Genomic DNA, 6,000 nt, shown 5'->3' with positions numbered 1-6,000 from the left:
ATGCCCTTTGTCCAATTTTCTATTGAATTGTTTGTCTTTTACGTGTGTTTATTAAATATTCTACATATTATCAATTTAATACTTTGTTATATATGTTGTAAATAAAATTATCCCAATCTGTAACTTACTTTTAAATTTTGCCTACAGTGTCTACAATTATATCAATTTTCAAAAATCTTACAGTAACCTGCTGTATAGCACAAGGAACTCTCCTCAATATTCTGTAATAACCTAAATGGGAAAAGAATTTGAAAAAGAATAGATATATGTATATATATAACCGAATCACTTTGGTTATTCAATCACATAACATTCTGCTACAAAAATTTTTCCCACTGACATTGGGCTAAAGATAAAACTTTTCAGTGTCTGGTTTTCACGTCCTACCTTCTCAAATTTGGTTTAAAGCCACCTCAACAAATTTATTTCCCTTTATTCTTATCCACAAAGTTTTTCAAACAAACTAGTGTACTTGACTGTATCCTAAATAATCCTTCATTACCTTTGCTAGGCATGCTTTGCAATTAGGAGAGAACGAAAGCAGATACATCCTTTGTCTACACATCTTTAGTCTGAAGCACTGGCATTGTGGGTCTATCCAAGGTCCATCACTACCCTTTGGCAAGGCAAGAATGGGTGTATTTTCTCTTATTAACTTAAAAAGCTCTGACGTTGAGGGTAAAAAAGAGGGGATTTCTATGATTAAATAACCTATGGCAACATACCGCTCTTTCAGCATTCCTAGGCCAGAGAACTTGGTGTTAAACAAGGCAACAGATAATGGGATCTGAAACTTGAAGAAGCCTTACTGGCATCCAAACTCATAACATTCAGCATACATTTCTTACACAATCTCTGACTGATGAGATGAATATTAGAAAGGAATCAGGAGAGGTTAGAAGAACTGAGATAATACTACCTGAAGAGAAAAGACTGAAGTTAACCTGAAAAATGCTGTATGTATGTGTTCAAAACTCAGAGGAGTTGGGAGCCAGTTCAGCTGAGAAGCTGGGAAGAGGCTGCATTACAGCAAAGCAACCACAGCGAGGGAGCAGAGCACCAGGAATGGTGAGGGGTCAGGGTGGCCACACGAGGGTAGCAGAGAGCAGGCTAAACAGAAACGCTCTGGGTAAGAGTGAACAAGTTATTGGAACCGAACATCTAGACCCAAGAAGTACTTTCTATTCAGACAATGAGCACAGAGAAAAATTGTATGGTACACACAGGCAGAACAGAGAAACATCCCTCACATCTGCTCTAAGGTGAAGGGGCACAGAGAAAGGTAACTAACATGGATTGAGTTCTTAGCTAGGAGTTTTGCAGAAATGTCTTCATTTAATCTTCACAACAGGTGGAAAACAACAATGTGGAATATTCAACAAGTGAAAAGACTGATCTCAAATAAAAGAAGTGGCATGGTTGGTATATAAGCCCAGGACAGTCCAACTTCAAAAGCCATCCTTCGTCCTGCACTGTTTCTGCAAGGAGTCAGGAATAGCTCCTTGCAGCTGGACCCTAGAGCCTGTTTAACTTCCTTAGAGCCGGACACGCAGCCTTTCCTGGCCTCCTTCGTCCACACCAGCACTAGCCAGGGCTCCATGTGACTGTAGAAAGAACATCCTAATGTACCTGCCTCGGCATCTGGCTTCATTCGCCACAAGAAGAGCAGCAGCAATGGTCAGCCTGACAGGTGGTAAGAGGTAGTGGGGACAGTAGTCCACAAGGAAGCCCTGGGACTGGACTCTCTGGGGGCGAATCTCATCAAGTGTCACCTGGCAAGGGAATACTCCTCGAGTGGTAGCAAGCTCTGGAATTTTAGGGCTTAAAAAGGTCTTAGGACCAACATGGACCACAAGTGATCGTGAGTTAGCCAAGAAGACAGATTTAAAATCAAGGATAGCAGAAAAACATACAAGAGAGCCTGGAATAGTATCTTCATGTCCAACTCATAACCATCAGCCATGGCCTTACCTACTGGGACCTGTTCTGAACTCAATTATCTAAGAGAAATCGGAGAAGACGTTCTGAAATGAGAAAGGAACTGGTAGAAGGTTAAGAATTAGGACACTCCACCTGATATATAGGAGGCTGAGGGGCAATTTAATAACAGTCTTGAAGGCTCTAGAGGGACATTACACAGATGCTAGGAAAGAGAAAGAGATGTCTTCTTTCGTGAACCAGAGGGAAAAGCCTTAAATGACAGTGGGAGGTTCTTGATTGTAAAATCAACATGTAGAATCAAAGAATGTGGACACTCTTCTCCAAATGTGATGGATAGAGTTCTCTTTCATGCGTTCATTCAAACAACACTTAAAAAGCACCGATTATGTGCCAAGCATTCTTATGTGCAATATCCCTTCTGTTTCTGACAACACAACTTGACAGAAAAATTGACAGGGTTTCTTTCCTCGCGAAGTTTACATCTACTGGGAGAAGGAGTACAGACAACAAATAAACCAAAGATAAATTATTAAGAAGATAGCAGAAAATGCTAACTGATTACAAGGGAATGAGAAGGCTTCTCTGAGGAGGCGACATTTTAAGCTGAGATGTGCAAGAAAGGCCAGCTTTGCATAGAGCAGAGAGGAAAGATTCCAGATCAGGAAGGCCAGCCAGTGCAAAGGATTAGGGTGGGCACGAGCTTGGTGTGTTAGAGATACAAAAGGAAGAATAGTGTGGGAGGGGTAGTGTGGCCAAAAAGTAACATGAGGTCAGAGGCATAGGCAAGGGCCAGACTGCATAGGGTTTTATGAAAAAGGTTAGCAATCGCTGGAGAGGAAGAGTCAAGGAAATTCTGTGTTGAAAGACTCAGTGATATTTTTTGGTTTTAAAACTTAACACAAAAGACTATTTACAGACACAGTTCTCTCAGGAGTCAGTCAGCCCCTTATGAGGAGACACAAGCTGTGGTGTGTTGCTTCTCAGGAATGTCGGGACCTAGGCATCATCTGGAAGCACTTATTAACAGTGAGGTCAGGAATCTTCATTATTACCCTATGGAACAAGAATCTCCTGGGTACCTGTATTATTTTTAACCACTGCCCCCATATAATTCCTACGATCAGGCACAGATGGATATACTGGGTTTCTGGATGACCAAGGACTCCACCAGTTAATGTGTGCCTTGTAGGAAGTTACCACATCTCCTGAGCCTCATTTTCTTCATCTGTAAACTGGGAATAATAATACCGACAAGACACGGGGCCGTGTGTGAAGGCTGAATGACATAGCATGAGCAAAGTGCCAAGCACATCGTAAGCACTCCATGAATGCTGAAGGCATAAATACATGTGTGAATATGTCACCCTTCAGCAACCATAAGGAATTGGTTCCAGGCCCCCATCCCCACCCCCAGGATACCAAATCTGCAGATGCTCGAGTCCCTTACAATTGGCGCTCTGTATCATCAGGTCCCACATCCTCCAACAAAGAGGGCTGACTACACGTATTGAAAAAAATCCACGTGTAAGTGGACCAGTGCAGTTCAAACTCGTGTTGCTCAAGAGTCAACTGTATATGAACCACATGCATGAATGAAAAGCTAAATATATACATTCAATTCATTTTTTGCAATCCTTTCTGTTTCGAGTCTGCAGTACTCCTTACCACCAGCAGAGAGCCCAGGATCTCAGAGAGAATGGAGGTGAGATCCTGGACCAGAAACCAACGTCCACCCTCTGCCTCCTGCCTAGCCTTTCTTCTTCCCTCTCGTTCAACTGGCCTAGCTATTCTGACTCATCGCCACCTCTACCCCTTCCCACTGCTACCCTCCCCTAAAACAGAAAAGAGCACGCTCAGCTTTCCTCCCACTCCAGCCTGCCCTGGAGATGATCCCAGCTCCTTGCCAGGGAGATGGTCTAAGTAACAGGTGCCCCTGAATGCAGGCTATTTCTGCCAGGAACTGCCTAAGGAGACCAACCTCATCTGAGTTTGTCTGGAACTTTTCCAATTTTAACACTGAAAGTCCTGGCAATTGCCTCTGGCAAGCAGGGACAGTTGGTCATGGTACCTAACCCCTTTCTCTATACAACTTTACATTGCTGTGCACCACTGTTTGGGTCTGTATGTGCTCCACAGCACCGTCTACACTATATATTGATGTCTGGGTCCTACAACAGTATCCTGGGGTTATCTTCACCCTACCCATAGGATCAGACAAGACCACACTCGGTGGTGGGTCCTAGTCAATGTCATGGAACTGGATGTGTGGTCCCCAGAAGGGTCAGGCTTCTGAATCAAATGATGTGCCTCTTCCAGTACATCCATCCACCACTGCCAGAGTTATCGCTCTAAAATGCAAATGTGGCAGTGACATTTCCCTGCTTCAAACCCTTCAATGACTGCTCGTCTGCAGAATAAAGAGCAATCTCGAGCATAAATTCCCTTCACAATCTAGCCACAACAGACTATAGTCTGCTTCGCCTGCTTTCCTGCTTTTGTACATGCTGTTCCCTTTTGCAATACCTTTCATCCTTTTTATACGTGACCAACTCCTAGTCATTCCTTAAGGTTTTCCATAAATTTAATCCCTGCCCCTTCCCTGATTCTATGATGCCTTATATATAATTGTACTGTAGCGTTTATCACATGGTGTAGTAATTACATGTTTGCCTATCTTTCCTACTGGACTATGAGTTCCTTGAAGGTAAATTTCATGACTTATCTTTGTATTCTCTAGAGGCCAACACTAGACATAACATTTTTTAACATTCGCTCCTACTTTATGATTCTAAAAAGTAAGCTATTACTGCCAGATTGGTCTTCGTCATCATGAACTTTGCATCCCTGAATGTTATCCTGACCCTTGCATTATTCCTTGCAGATAAAGTGAGGCTCAACAAACAGGGTGGGATTGGGGATGGGGTAAGAGCATCCACTGATCATCTTGTTTTGTCATTATAAAAATAAAACCTGGGCTTATAGATTTTTTTGATAGATTGCAACAAAACAGCTGTGTCAAAACACCCACTTTCAACTAGCATTGTGCACTGCACATAAAAACTCAATAAACTATAAATGAATGAATGAATGAAAGATCAGGGATCTATTCTGGACAAATGATTTTTTGTGTTCTTATACTCGAGTGTGACTATAAAATGACAAAACTCCTGTTTGACTTTGTTTGTATTAACAAACTGATCAGAATGCCACTGCTCAGAAATTTTCTAGAACTCCTCTTCAGAAACTGCCCTAAGAACCAACATATTAGTCAACCTATAAGCCATTTACTATTACTTTACAGCCAAATCTTGTTTTTGCATTACCCAACATGAACCACCACTTATCGAAAAGGCTTGGATCCCAAAGACTTTGGCTATTTTCAAAATTAAAAGCTAACCTCCAAGGATAAAAATTTTCCACAATTGAAGATATGCAAAAGGAAGTGGAAGGCTCTTAGTCAACTCCAAGAATTACAAAATGTATCTTGAATAAGTGGATGAAAATATGTGTACATGTGTATTAGACTCATTCACCTAATTTGGGACACAATGTATCTATATGAACACATACAAACGTACAGGAAGTATACCAATGAAATCAGTGTGCCCATGCTTCTGGAAAAAAAAATCGGTTGATTAAGCCTATGTGTTTGTAAACATATCATTTCAGTTTAATTCAGCAGAATTAACTGAGAATCTACTATTTTTCTGTTTCTACACTAAGCACCGGGAATAACAACATTCATAAAATATTATTCCTGCCCTCAATGAGCTCACAGTTAGAAGAGAAAACCATGTAGACAAACTATCGTAACACAGTGAAAACAGTGTAACAGTGGAAGGATATATACAATATCATGATAGCACCTAGCAAGGAGTGATTAACTCTGTGCAGAAGGCTTCACAGAGGCAACGACACCTAATCAAAGTTTGGATGAATAAACACAAAAGTTTCATCAAGCTTAATGACATGGGCAATCCAGGTATAGACAATAGTATGTGCAAAGACACTGAGGCATGAAACGACATACTGTGTTTGGGAAATTACAAGCCATTGGAT

The sequence above is a fragment of the Tursiops truncatus genome, chromosome 1, assembly GCF_011762595.2.
Source record: "Tursiops truncatus isolate mTurTru1 chromosome 1, mTurTru1.mat.Y, whole genome shotgun sequence".
In the NCBI taxonomy this organism is placed as follows: Eukaryota; Metazoa; Chordata; class Mammalia; order Artiodactyla; family Delphinidae; genus Tursiops; species Tursiops truncatus.
The sequence above is the reverse complement of the archived record's forward strand: the minus strand, read 5'-3'. Positions refer to the sequence as shown.